Source organism: Microcaecilia unicolor, chromosome 13 (assembly GCF_901765095.1).
Source record: "Microcaecilia unicolor chromosome 13, aMicUni1.1, whole genome shotgun sequence".
In the NCBI taxonomy this organism is placed as follows: Eukaryota; Metazoa; Chordata; class Amphibia; order Gymnophiona; family Siphonopidae; genus Microcaecilia; species Microcaecilia unicolor.
The window spans coordinates 88,044,248-88,059,315 of record NC_044043.1 but is presented as its reverse complement, the minus strand read 5'-3'; the positions used below and the strand labels follow the sequence as shown (position 1 = coordinate 88,059,315).

Here is a 15,068-nt window from a genome sequence, read left to right as displayed (position 1 = left end):
CAAAGGTCCATGCCATACTGGGAAAGACCAAAGGTTGGAAACAGCATCCTGTTTCCAACAGTGGCTAATCCAGGTTACAAGTATCTGGCAGAAACCCAAAGAGTAGCAACATTCCATGTAGAACCCCAAAGAATAGCAAAATTCTAGAATCCTAAAAAGTAACAAGATTCCATGTAGAACTCCAAAGAGTAGCAACATTCCATTCAGAATCCCAAGTACATAAGTATATAAGTACTGCCATACTGGGAAAGACCAAAGGTCCATCGAGCCCAGCATCCTGTTTTCAACAGCGGCCAATCCAGGTCACAAATACCCGGCAAGATCCCAAAAAATGTACAAAACATTTTATACTGCTTATCCCAGAAATAGTGGATTTTCCCCAAGTCCATTTAATAACAGTCTATGGCCATTTCCTTTAGGAAGCCGACCAAACCTTTTTTAAACTCCGCTAAACTAACCGCCTTTACCACATTCTCTGGCAACGAATTCCAGAGTGTAATTACACGTTGATTGAAGAAACATTTTCTCCGATTCGTTTTAAATTTACTACACTGTAGCTTCATCGCATGCCCCCTAGTCCTAGTATTTTTGGAAAGCGTGAACAGACGCTTCACATCTATTTTGAACTATTGTTAGAATGTAGATACACTAGTAAGACTGGCTCCTTTTTTTCATTCATGGTGAACCTCAATGCTCATATGAAGGAAGTAAATGGGTTCTGTATCCCTCATGTCATTATTTATTCATCCAACAGCAAATGTACTGTAACAGTAGATAATCAGCAAAAACAAACAAACAACCCCACCCCCCCAAAAAAAAAATCCATAAAAGGAATATTGTTCCAAATGTTAGACAGATGTTTGAACGCATTTCAGGACTTGGGGAAAATCCACTATTTCTGGGATAAGCAGTATAAAATGTTTTGTACTTTTTTGGGATGTTGCCGGGTATTTGTGACTTGGATTGGCCACTGTTGGAAACAGGATGCTGGGCTTGATGGACCTTTGGTCTGTCCTAGTATGGCAACACTTATGTACTTAGGATTCTGAATGGAATGTTGCTACTCTTTGGGGTTCTACATGGAATGTTGCTACTCTTTGGGTTTCTGCCAGGTCCTTGTGACCTGGATTGGCCACTGTTGGAAACAGGATGCTGGGCTTGATGGACCTTTAGTCTGTCCCAGTGTGGCAATACTTATGCACTTATGTACTTGGGATTCTGAATGGAATCTTGCTACTCTTTGGGGTTCTACATGGAATGTTGCTACACTTTGAAATTCTGCATGGAATCTTGTTATTCTTTAGAATTCTAGAATCTTGCTGTTCCTTGCAGTTCTACATGGAATGTTGCTACTCTTTGGGTTTCTGCCAGGTCCTTGTGACCTGGATTGGCCACTGTTGGAAACAGGATGCTGGGCTCGATGGACCTTTGGTCTTTCCCAGTATGGCAATACTTATGTACATAGATATTATATTCTCTCAAGCCACTTGTTTTTCAGATTAAATTATATTTATCCTTACATCATTGCAAAAAATCCATCTTTGCGCCAGCATCGGCTCTAAAAACACTGGGGAGGGACTCATTTAAAAAAAAAAAAACAGGCTACTAGCCATGCTTTTAAAATAATGGCATGAGCCGCAAGTGGCAGATTGCCCAATCGTGATGTCAGGTAATCAGAATTCAGTCTCCCCTTTGCTTGTGTAATTAATCTCTTTTCCTCTGCATTAAGACCCATAAGTAAATCTTCAACTGTCTTATTACTAGACTTGGTACTAAAACATTAGATAGACTTTTGCACTTTATGGAAAAAAAAAAAAAAGATAAAAAGAAAAAAAAATCAATCATAGACCAGGCTTCAGTCTGCAGTATTGAGTCATCAAGTTTTGCCAGCCTGCGGTACAGTGGGAGGAGATCAGTTTCTGTGTTTCTTTATAGAGAAAATTACTGGTAAATGCACTTTCCCCGGAAACCCCTCCGCCCCCCCCCCAAAAAAAAGAATCTGACAGAATAGAAGATGAAAGACATACAATGCGAAAAAGTCATGGAAATGAAAGAAAAGGATAATTTGCCATTAGTACTTCCCATCATTTTAATCTGCGCAGGGACCACCTGTTACATCCTGAAGGTTGTATTTATTTATCGAAATTTGATATCCTGCCATTTGAACTATAAAATTGGAACAGTTAAAGGATTATGTGGATGTTACATAAGTACATAAGTAATGCCACACTGGGAAAAGACCAAAGGTCCATCGAGCCCAGCATCCTGTCCACGACAGCGGCCAATCCAGGCCAAGGGCACCTGGCGAGCTTCCCAAACGTACAAACATTCTATACATGTTATTCCTGGAATTGTGGATTTTTCCCAAGTCCATTTAGTAGTGGTTTATGGACTTGTCCTTTAGAAAACCGTCTAACCCCTTTTTAAACTCTGCTAAGCTAACCGCCTTCACCGCGTTCTCCGGCAATGAATTCCAGAGTTTAATTATGCATTGGGTGAAGAAACAGTTTCTTTGATTTGTTTTAAATTTTCTACACTGTAGTTTCATCGCATGCCCCCTAGTCTTAGTATTTTTGGAAAGCGTGAACAGACGCTTCACATCCACCTGTTCCACTCCACTCAGGCTTCTGTTTCTGTGAGTCTGTACGTGCAGGATGTCAGACTCACAGAAACAGAAGCCTGCCCTTGTAGATCAGCAACATGGCCGCGCAGGCTTCTGTTTCTGTGAGTCTGACGTCCTGCACGTACAGACTCACAGAAACAGAAGCCTGTCCTTGCAGATCAGCAACGCGGCCGCGCCGGAGAAGAGGACTTCGGCTGGCGGGGGTTGGGGACCCTTGCCAGCAAAGGTACCTGACAGCGGCAAGGGAGGGTTGGCAGCGGGGGGGGGGGGGGGGGGGGAGGGAGGGTGTCAAAGGGGTTGGCAGCGGGATGGGGGGCCAGGGCCAAATCTACGGGGGCCCATGCCCCCGTGGCCCCACGTAGCTACACCCATTCCTAAGAATGGATCGAGTAGCTAGTGGTCAGTGCAGTGGACAGTGAATAACAGGATCCAGGTTCAATTCCTACCTTACCTTTTTAATTTCAGTACAAATATGTGAGCCCTTCTGGCAGTGGTGTTCCTTGGTCGGCTGCACAGAAACAGATTCAAACTTGATCAGATCATTCGGCAACACCGCGCAGCCGAGAAGAGGAGTCGGACTTCGGCTGGTGGGGGGTTGGGGTCCCCCGCCAGCAAAGGTACGCGACAGCGGGGGAGGAGGGTTGGCAGCGGGAAGGGGGTGGTCAAGAGGGTCGCGGTGGTGGTGGCAGCACCGGGGGGGGGGGGCTAAAATGTGCCCCCTCACCTTGGGCTCTGGACCCCCCCTCCCGTGCAAAGTCTGACTATGCCCCTGCTTCACATCAATTAATGTCCAAGTCTGCATCAGTGCTGAGTGCTAGAAATCCCAATAAATAAATAATGTGAAAACAAAAGCGAGAGCTTTTTCAGGAGCTAGCCCACTGCTATGGAATAAGCTCCCCGGACATATACGGTTTTGTCCAAATTTTTGACCTACTTTTGTCCTGCAAGCTTTTCCTATTACACTACAGTCTCGATTATCCGACCTTCACTAATCCCACCGTCCAGCATATCGGACAGGTCTCCCTGGTGACATCATTGCAGCTTTTTTTCCACTTTCCTGACATCTGATTCACTGGAAGGGCAGACCTACCTCTGTTTGCATTTGCTACCCAGTCCCTGTTTTCACTGCAACACTGCAACGTTTCTGATGGGCTTTGCTGGCTACTGAGATCCTGTTTTCACTGCAGCACTTGAAATAATTCACATTTTCTATGTATTTGCAAAGTGTTCTGTATTATCTGACTTTTCATTCATCCGACAACAGGCTGGTTCTGTTTACGTTGGATACTCGAGACTGTACCCTACTTAAAGATTAATGATGCATATATTTCTGGCAGCTTAGGGGTTTTATTCCAGCCTTTCTATGACTGGGATTTTAGGGGAAGATATCAATTTTATGTACGTGCTTGCTTAGTTTATGCTTTGGATTTTATGCACATTATTTATTGTGAGTCGCTTAGCTATAAATGGGTTGTAAATCTGAAAATAAATAAATAAACATTGCAGTTTACAAATCCAAACCTTCTACAAGCAATCAAAGAGAACATACATAAGACTGAGCGGGACAGAAAGGATGGGGGAGGGGGGGTTAGTGAACAGAACAGCAATTCAGAACCAGATCACGACACACAGAACTAAGATCGAAGATGCTAAGGAGAGAGAGAGATCCCAGAACACCTTGAAAGAGCAAAGCTAGGTCGAATGAAACAACCAGTCCTTAACCTCTTTTGTTCAGTTTCTGAACTGAGGGGTCCTTTTACTAAGGTGCGCTGAAAAATGGCCTGCGGTGGTAGTGTAGGTGTGTGTTTTGGCCATGAGCAGAATCATGGTTTCAAAGCTTAACTATCTGTTGAGTGAAAAAATATTTCCTCCTATTTGTTTTAAAAGTATTTCCATCTAACTTCATTGAGTGTCCCCTAGTCTTTATACTTTTTGAAACAGTAAAAAATTAATTCACTTCTACTCGTTCTACACCACTCAAGATTTTGTAGACCTCAATCATATCCCACCCCCCCCCCCAGCCGTCTCTTTTCCAAGTTGAAGAGCCCTAACCTCTTTAACCTTTCCTCATACGAAAGGGGTTCCATCCCCTTTATCATTTTGGCCGGTCTTCTTTGAACCTTTTCTAATTCCGCTATACCTTTTATGAGGTACGGCGACCAGATTTAAGTACATAAGTAATGCCACACTGGGAAAAGACCAAGGGTCCATCGAGCCCAGCATCCTGTCCACGACAGCGGCCAATCCAGGCCAAGGGCATTTGGCGAGCTTCCCAAACGTACAAACGTTCTATAAGTGTTATTCCTGGAATTGTGGATTTTTCCCAAGTCCATTTAGTAGCGGTTTATGGACTTGTCCTTTAGGAAACCGTCTAACCCCCTTTTAAACTCTGCCAAGCTAACCGCCTTGAACGCAATACTCAAGGTGAGATTGCACCATACAGAAGCATTATAGTATTCTTGGTCTTATTTTGCATCCCTCTCCTAATAATTCCTGTTTGCCACCACCACACACTGGGCAGAAGATTGCAGTGTGTTGTCTAAAATGACACCTAGATCTTTTTCTTGGGTGCTGACTCCCAAGGTGGATGGACCCTGGCATCAGGTAACTGTGATTCTGATAATTCTTCCCAGTATGCATCACTTTGCATTTGTCCACATGTATTTATTTATTTGCTGCATTTGTACCCCACATTTTCCCACCTATTTGCAGGCTCAATGTGGCTTACATTACATTGCAAAAGGTATAATTATGGATGCCAGTCTTCCAATTTCCTAAGGTCTTCCTGTCATTTTTCACAGTCCGCACTTGTTTTAACTACTTTGAATAGTGCCATCTGCAAATTTAATCACCTCACTTGTTGTTCTGATTTCCAGATCATGTATAAATATGTTAAACAGCACTGGTCTCAGTACAGATCCCTGTGGCACTCCACTCTTCACCCTCCTCCACTGAGAAAAATGGCCATTTAAACCTAACCTCTGTTTTCTGTCAAATAACCAATTCTTAATCCATAGAAGGACATTGCCTCCTATCCCATGACTCTTAATTTACTCAGGAGTCTATCATGAGGAACTCTGTCAAAAGCTTTCTGAAAATCTAGATATACTACATCAACCGACTCACTTTTATCCACATGTTATAAGTAATAAGTAATGCCACACTGGGAAAAGACCAAAGGTCCATCGAGCCCAGCATCCTGCCCTGACAGCGGCCAATCCAGGTCAAGGGCACCTGGCAAGCTACCCAAACGTACAAACATTTTATACAAGTTATTCCCGAAATTGTGCATTTTTCCCAAGTCCATTTAGAAGCAGTCTATGGAATTGTCCTTTAGGAAACCGTCCAACCCTTTTTTAAACTCTGCCAAGCTAACCGCCTTCACCACGTTCTCTGGCAACGAATTCCAGAGTATAATTATGCGTTGGGTGAAGAAAATGTTTCTCCGATTTGTTTTAAATTTACTACACTGTAGTTTTATCACATGCCCCCTAGTCCTAGTATTTTTGGAAAGCGTGAACAGACGCTTCACATCCACCTGTTCCACTCCACTCATTATTTTATATACCTCTATCATGTCTCCCCTCAGCAGTCTCTTCTCCAAGCTGAAAAGGCCTAGCCTCCTTAGTCTTTCTTTATAGGGAAGTCTTCCCATCCCTGCTATCATTTTTGCCTTCAAAGAAATTAAGCAAATTGGTGAGGCAAGCCTTCCCTTGGCTGAACCCATGCTGATTCTGTCCCATTAAACCACATCTAGCCAATCAGGTTTTCAGGATACTACACATACATATGTACATGCCAGTATTCCAGTAGCGTACCAAGGGCAGGGCAGTGGGGGCAGACTGCCCCGTGTGCAGGCAGCAAGGGGGTGCACATAGCAGTCGTGTGGCTGTCAGTTCTGCTGGCCCCCTGCCCCATTGATGTTACTTCCTGTTCTGGGACAGGGGATTGGCAGAGCCAACAGCTGCGCTACTGCTCCGTGTACCCCCTTGCTAAGAGGAAGGCTGGTGGGGGTGATGCACCTTGGGGGAGGGGTGTGTGATATGCCTCGGGGGGAGGTGTGAAGCACCTTGGGGGGTGGGGGCATGATGCGCCTCGGAGTGGGGCACAGCGGTGACTCACCCCGGGTGACAAGCAAGCTAGGTACGCACATGCCCTAATATAGGTGCCCACATTGTACAATTATCCTGTAAACATGTGGCCCAAAAGGTTAAACAATAATGAGCCACACAGCTTGTGGTCAGCTTTACAAGTGGTGTTATTTCTGGAAAGTTTTATACTTTTACAGGTATTGCTAACTTTTCCCCCAGGAGAACTGAATTTAAAGGGGCCAGCATGGCATGAAAATCTGCCCTTGCTCTCCTGGAGGTACACCTAGTCAGTCGGGTTTGCAGGATTACCAGAATGAATATGCATGAGGAAGATTTGAGTACAAGGGGCCTCTATTATACGCAAAGTTATCTCATGCATATTCATAGTGCTATCCTAAAAACCTGATTTGGCTAGATGTACTCCAGGAGAGAGTTCAAAAGCAGTGGTCTAGAGGCCTCCCCTCCTCAACCCCTCCCCTCCCCTTCCCAACCCCTCCCCAACCCCTTAACTCTACCTCCTTGACTACCTAACTTACTCTGTCACTTATGTAACACTAACGCAATCCCACTCTGTATTTCTCAACCCGGAATCGGAGATCGCCAACACGGTACTACGTAAACCACATTGAGCCTGCAAATAGGTGGGAAAATGTGGGATACAAATGCAACAAATAAATAAAAATCAGTGCCTCCACCATAACCTTTGTCTGAAAAAATCTGTGGCCCCTCTGGTTCCCCCCCTCCCCCAGTACCTCTGGTGTCCAGAGTCGCTCCTGTTCCAGTTCTCATGTCTTCAGTGGCTCCTGTCCCAGCAGGTCCATTTTTAAAAATGGTGCCATCTCATCCCTAGGAATAGTTTTGTCATGCTGCTGCTAGGGGTCGGGCTGCCAAACTCAAATGTGGGGTCTGACTGGAGCCCCCTCCCAGCTGGTCAGGTCCAACCAGACTGTTGACCCATTGTCTTTGTAAACAGTAAGTGGAGGAGTGGCCTAGTGGTTAGGGTGGTGGACTTTGGTCCTGGGGAACTGAGGAACTAAGTTGGATTCCCACTTCAGGCACAGGCAGCTCCTTGTGACTCTGGGCAAGTCACTTAACTCTCCATTGCCCCATGTAAGCCGCATTGAGCCTGCCATGAGTGGGAAAGCGCGGGGTACAAATGTAACAAAAATAAAATAGATACTATTGGAGATTCTACATGGAATGTTGCTACTATTGGAGATTCTACATGGAATGTTGCTATTCCACTAGCAACATTCCATGTAGAAGGCTGCGCAGGCTTCTGTTTCTGTGAGTCTGACGTCCTGCACGTATGTGCAGGATGTCAGACTCACAGAAGCAGAAGCTTGCGCGGCCACATTGGTGATCTGCAAGGGCCGACTTCTACATGGAATGTTGCTATTGGAATAGCAACATTCCATGTAGAACCTCTAATGCAGCAACAGTGGAGGAGGAATGGCCTAGTGGTTAGGGTGGTGGACTTTGTTTGGTCCTGGGGAACTTCTACTCTCTCAGTTCGAGTCCCACTTCAGGCCCAGGCAGCTCCTTGTGACTCTGGGCAAGTCACTTAACCCTGCATTGCCCCATGTAAGCCGCATTGAGCCTGCCATGAGTGGGAAAGCTCGGGGTACAAATGTAACAAAAATAAAAAAAATGAACGGCAGTGCTAATTGTTGGCTGCTTCCATGGCCACCCCCTCCCCCCAACCTAATGTGATTTGTTTTATTAGAAAATCATCATTACAAAAATAACTTTAGGGAGATCATGCTTGACCATGTTCAATAGCTTACACTACAATCTCATTAACTGAAAAAGGCACATGATTTACATGTTAGAAGTCAGGGGTGGGCAACCACGGTCCCCAGTGGGGTTTTCCACAATGAATATGCATGAGATCTAATCTATTTGCATACAATGGAAGCAGTACATGCAAATCAATCTCATGGATATTCATTGTGTAAATCTTGAAAACCTGACTGGGTTGTGGTCCTCAAGGACTGTGATTGCCCCCATGTTATACGGTATTTTTTTTTTTTTTAAATGGTTGTATATAACTGCAAAGAGACAGAAAGAGTCCACTTGGATTAGATTAGAAATACAGAACACGACAGCAGACAGGACCGGCTCAAGGGACTCTAGCGACCTAAGCCAACTTTTGTATTGGTGGTGTCCTCCTCCCCCGCCTGTGATCTAGTTTATCTCCTTCCACTCTTCCCCCTCCCCAACCAGCATTCCAATATCTCTTCTTCTCAAGTCCTGCCCCCCCCCCCCCCACTGGTGATAAAGGGTGCCAAAACCCCAGTTCATCATCTCCCTTCCCCCCTAACTTGTGGATACCGAACTGCAGGCAGGCAGAGGAACAAAAGGAAGAGAAGAGGGACGAAGCGATGCTAGATCAGGATTTTGGTGCCCTTTATCGCTGACACCCTGGGCCAGTGCCTCAGGGCTGGCTTAACCTATGGATCAGGTGAGGCTCTGGCCCAGGGTGCCAGAGATAAAGGGTGCCTAACGCTTGAGCCTGTGATGTCACTGGCCCTATAGGTTAAGCTGGCCTAGAGCTTACCTGGTGGCATTGCGTGTGCCAGCAACCCCCCTATACCGTTAAAGGCAGTTTTCTCCTCCCAAACATAGACAACGCTTCACCTAATGCTACCTGCATCAGTACCGTGGCGTCTTCCTTGTGCCGTGCCCCGTCCCCTCCTTTGACATAACTTCCTGTTTTCACAGGGACGTAGCAGACGGAAGGCACAGAGGCCGATGCGGATAGCGTTAGGTGAAATGCTGTCGGTATTCAGGAGGGGGAAACTGCCTTTAAAGAGAGGCTGGGGGACAGGATGGCATGGGGGCTGGCGTGCCAATGGGAGGGCGCCTTGGTCCCTTGAATCGGCCCTGCTGTACCTCATCTGGACCTGGTCCATAGGTCATTGCAGATAACGACCATAAGACCCATCTAACCTCCCCAAATTATTTCTCATTTTAGTGCCATGGACCCCAGTTGACCTCTATGCTTATCACATACTTTCTTAAGTAGAGAGGTGTGGTAGCCGTGTTAGTCCACTCTTAAGGTTCTCAATAGAAATCAAACAAAATAAAACATGGAAAAGAAAATAAGATGATACCTTTTTTATTGGACTTAATACATTTCTTGATTAGCTTTCAAAGGTTGCCCTTCTTCGTCAGATCGGAAATAAGCAAATGTTGATAGATGACAGTATATATAAGTGAAACATCAAAGCATTTCAGTGATAGTCTAACTGTAGGATGGGGGTGGTTAGACTATCACTGAAATGCTTTGATGTTCCCATGCATATCTCCTATTCACCCCCACCCTGTTAGACTGTCACTGAAATGCTTTGATGTTTCACTTATATATACTGTCATCTATCAACATTTGCTTATTTCCGATCTGACGAAGAAGGGCGACCTTCGAAAGCTAATCAAGAAATGTATTAAGCTATGTCCAATAAAAAAGGTATCATCTTATTTTCTTTTCCATGTTTTATTTTGTTTGATTTCTATAGATTCTACATGGAATGTTGCTATTCCACTAGCAACATTCCATGTAGAAGTCGGCCCCTTGCAGATCACCAATGTGGCCGCGCAGGCTTCTGCTTCTGTGAGTCTAACGTCCTGCACGTACGTGCAGGACGTCAGACTCACAGAAACAGAAGCCTACGCAGCCTTCCACATGGAATGTTGCTACTGGAATAGCAACATTCCATGTAGAATCTCCAATAGTAGCAACATTCCATGTAGAATCTCCAATGGTATCTATTTTACTGTCATAGTAATGCTTGAATGTTTTCACTTATATACACTGTCAGCTACCACATTTGCTTATTTCCGATCTGACGAAGAAGGGCGACCTTCGAAAGCTAATCAAGAAATGTATTAAGTTATGTCCAATAAAAAAGGTATCATCTTATTCTCTTTTCCATGTTTTATTTTGTTTGATTTCTATAGATTCTACATGGAATGTTGCTATTCCACTAGCAACATTCCATGTAGAAGTCGGCCCTTGCGGATCACCAATGTGGCCGCGCAGGCTTCTGCTTCTGTGAGTCTGACGTCCAGCATGTACGTGCAGGACGTCAGACTCACAGAAACAGAAGCCTGCGCAGGAATGTTGCTAGTGGAATAGCAACATTCCATGTAGAATCTCCAATAGTAGCAACATTCCATGTAGAATCTCCAATGGTATCTATTTTACTGTCATAGTAATGCTTGAATGTTTTCACTTATATACACTGTCAGCTACCACATTTGCTTATTTCTGATCTGACGAAGAAGGGTGACCTTCGAAAGCTAATCAAGAAATGTATTAAGTTATGTCCAATAAAAAAGGTATCATCTTATTCTCTTTTCCATGTTTTATTTTGTTTGATTTCTATAGATTCTACATGGAATGTTGCTATTCCACTAGCAACATTCCATGTAGAAGTCGGCCCTTGCGGATCACCAATGTGGCCGCGCAGGCTTCTGCTTCTGTGAGTCTGACGTCCTGCACGTACGTGCAGGACGTCAGACTCACAGAAACAGAAGCCTGCGCAGCCTTCTACATGGAATGTTGCTAGTGGAATAGCAACATTCCATGTAGAATCTCCAATAGTAGCAACATTCCATGTAGAATCTAGTGGAATAGCAACATTCCATGTAGAATCTCCAATGGTAGCAACATTCCATGTAGAATCTCCAATAGTATCTATTTTACTGTCATAGTAATGCTTGAATGTTTTCACTTCTATACACTGTCAGCTGGCACATTTGCTTATTTCCGATCTGAGGAAGAAGGGCGACCTTCGAAAGCTAATCAAGAAATGTATTAAGCTATGTCCAATAAAAAAGGTATCATCTTATTTTCTTTTCCATGTTTTATTTTGTTTGATTTCTATTGATCACATACTTTCTTAAATTCTATTACTCTCTTTGAAGAGGGACTGAAAGTGTTTGCTCCTCAGACTGGAGATGGTACCAGTAATGAAAATAATGGCAGAAGTACAGGCAGCCAAATCAATATCGACCAACTCAAATCTCCTTGAATGCTAGGCTTGACCTTGAATGCCTTTTTCTAGACATCAGAGACAGAGAGACCTAGCTTCCTAATCAAGATTTCAGGCAGGGCAGACCAGGACCATCAAGCTGTCATCTGCAGACTATAAAGCATGGCAGCCAGCATTAGCAGTGGGGTCCTATCAACCATCAATGGAATTGAACTGACCAATGACAGAGCAAAAATACCTGCACAGATTCTTCAGTACTACAGCTGACTAACCATTTCCAGGCAGGCTTGTCATTTAGTAATAGAATAAACCTCAGAAAGTGTTGGGAAGTACCTATTAAATGATACCCCCCCTCCCCAATTGTTCTTAAGAAAAGCAAAAGCCTATAAATAAGGCAGAGCCCACTTGTAAAAAACCCTCTGATTGCAGTCATTTTCTTTTTTTCACTCAAAATGTAGCTGGAATTTTGCAGTTAAAACAGCCAGCAAACAACAACAAAATAAATAAATTCTCAGTACACAATCCTTGCTAGACTAATTTTTTTTTTTTGTTACATTTGTACCCCACACTTTCCCACTCATGGCAGGCTCAATGCAGCAATGGAGGGTTAAGTGACTTGCCCAGAGTCACAAGGAGCTGCCTGTGCCTGAGGTGGGAATCCAACTCAGTTCCTCAGTTCAGGACCAAAGTCCACTACCCTAACCACTAGGCCACTCCTTTACTGTTGCTACTATTTGAGATTCTACATGGAATGTTGCTATTCCACTAGCAACATTCCATGTAGAAGTCGGCCCTTGCAGATCACCAATGTGGCCGCGCAGGCTTCTGCTTCTGTGAGTCTGACGTCTTGCACGTACGTGCAGGACGTCAGACTCAGAAACAGAAGCCTGCGCAGCCTTCTACATGGAATGTTGCTAGTGGAATAGCAACATTCCATGTAGAATCTCCAATAGTAGCAACATTCCATGTAGAATCTCCAATAGTATCTATTTTATTTTTGTTACATTTGTACCCTGCGCTTTCCCACTCATGGCAGGCTCAATGCGGCTTACATGGGGCAATGGAGGGTTAAGTGACTTGCCCAGAGTCACAAGGAGCTGCCTGTGCCAGAAGTGGGAATCCAACTCAGTTCCTCAGATCCCCAGGACCAAAGTCCACCACCCTAACCACTAGGCCACGCCTCCACTCCGCTAAGTAAATTGTCAATCTGCCTAAATATATTTGCAACATAGCCGCCAAGTGGGGGGGGGGGCAGTGGAGGGCAGGGGGGACAAAATTCCTCGGGCCTCTGGGGTGGGGGCCGGGTGCAGGGGTCTCTCTCTCTCTCTCTCCTGCTCCTGACGGGACATAAATACATAAGCATCGCCATGCTGGGACAGACCAAGGGTCCATCAAGCCCAGCACCCTGTCACCAACAGCGGCCAAAAGAACAAGCAATTTGTCCCGCCCATCCTAGAAATACTGTATTATTCCCTCGTCCATTCAATAACATTCTATGGCTTTTTCCTCCAGGAAGCCGTCCAACCCTTTTTTGAAGTCCGCTACGTTAACCGCCTTAACCACCTTTTCCGGCAGCGAATTCCAGAGTTTAACTACGCATTGAGTGAAGAAACATTTCCTCCGATTCGTTTTCAATTTACCACACTGCAGCTTCATCACACGCTCCCTTGTCCTAGTATTTTTGGAAAGTGTAAACAGACGCTCCACATCGACCCGTTCCATTCCACTCATTATCTTATAGACCTCTATCATATCTCCCCTCAGCCGTGTCCCGACAGGCGCAGGAGAGAGAAAATGCTGGCGCCGGGCCCCCCCCTTGCATTGCCTAGCAGTTGCTGGGCCCTCAGGCCGCGCATCCTCAGTTTTGAGACCGAGCATGTGCGACCTGAAGAAAGCAGTCGCAGGGGCAGGCGACGCTGGGCAGAGGAAGGAGCCGCTCTGCCTGCAGTTGGCGGGGCCAGTCAAAGTACTTCGGGCGGGCCGCGGTGGCGATGATGATTTTTTTTGGGGGGGGGGGGGGGGGCCGGAGATGACGATTCTGCCCCGGGCCCGGCTCAGTCTCTCGGTGGCCCTGATTTGCAATTGCTTGACAGATCCTAAAACATTCATGCAAGAAGGAGTCAAATAAATATTTGCCTTTCGCAGTCAGCAATTCATAAACTTGGCATTAGAAAAATCTCTCCTTGTTTTTCCTCAGCCCCTTCCTTCTGAGAACGGCATAAATCAGGTTTTTTTTTTCCTTTTAATTAATTGATATGGAGAGACTGAACACAGGAATCCCCAGCTGCTGACTGCATAAACCACAGCAGAGTCACACTGGGCTCCCTAACCCTGCTATGTCCCTGCCATCCTCTCACTGCCACAAGGCACAACAACCAGTTTAAGATTTTCTGCAAGGAAGAAACCCTTCAGACATTACTGCCTGCAGAGTAATCACCCCATTCATCTGGAGAGCATCCAGCCCTCCCGCACAGCCACCCTACTGAGTACCCACAGGGATGCAGAGAGGGCATTTTGCCTCCAGGATGCCCGAGGGAAGCCCAGTTCTTATGCAGAAGAGCAGATCGGTTTACCTGGGATTAGCGATGGAGAGTCATCCTTTTTTTCACAGGCGGATGGTAGGGGGTCTTCCCAACCTGCCCCTTCTCCCGGGGCTGGACCCTCCCTCTTTGGATCAAGGATCCTTCCTGCTGAATGGAGGGTGGGGGCGATGACATCAGCAATTTCCTTCCCTCTCTCTGTCTCCCACCACCGCCAGCTCTGAGTCTGCAGAAAGCATCGGCAGGTTTCAATGGCTGCAGCATTTAAAGGGGCAGGTGGAAGGGTAACAGCTCTGCCTACAGAGCAACAGTACACGGCCACTTCTCAGGTTTAAGGTGGCCCCACTGTCCAGGAAACGAAAGATTCAGCAAAGAAACTGTCAATAAAGAAACCGTCCTTTCCCCCACCCCCTTTTCAGTCTCATAGTAAATGACGTGATAGTAAATGACGGCAGATAAAGACCTGAACGGTCCACCCAGTCTGCCCCACAAGATAAACTCCTACTTTATATGTATACCCGAGTTTGATTTGTCCTTGCCATTTTCAGGGCACAGACCGTAGAAGTCTGCCTAGTACTGTTCTTGTACTAAGGCCCAGATGCACAAAACCTAATGAGCCCACAACTTGCGTTTTAAACTGGTTCCAGCCAGTTTAAAACGCAAGTAGTTCACCCCGGGCATGCACTAAGGGCATTTTCCCTGCCACGGTAGCAGGCAACGAAAACGGAATGCAAATTATTCAAAAGCTATTATAATGAGCTGCACTACCGTTTTTCCGATTCCCTTACCGTAGGAACCCTAACGGGAGGTCTGCACC

At 45.5% G+C, this 15,068-nt stretch overlaps 1 protein-coding gene across 3 annotated transcripts in view; it reads right to left on the bottom strand.

Moving 5' to 3' along the window:
* SLC45A1 (solute carrier family 45 member 1) overlaps window positions 1-15,068 on the bottom strand; it is a 94,255-nt gene that overhangs the window by 46,121 nt on the left and 33,066 nt on the right. The window contains exon 1 of one of the 3 annotated variants that reach the window (XM_030185932.1): window positions 14,285-14,547. The exons of the other annotated variants lie outside the window; for them this stretch is intronic. The gene's annotated coding sequence lies outside the window, so the exon portion shown is untranslated. Of the gene's footprint in view, window positions 1-14,284; window positions 14,548-15,068 lie in introns of those variants that run through there. 3 annotated transcript variants of the gene reach the window in all.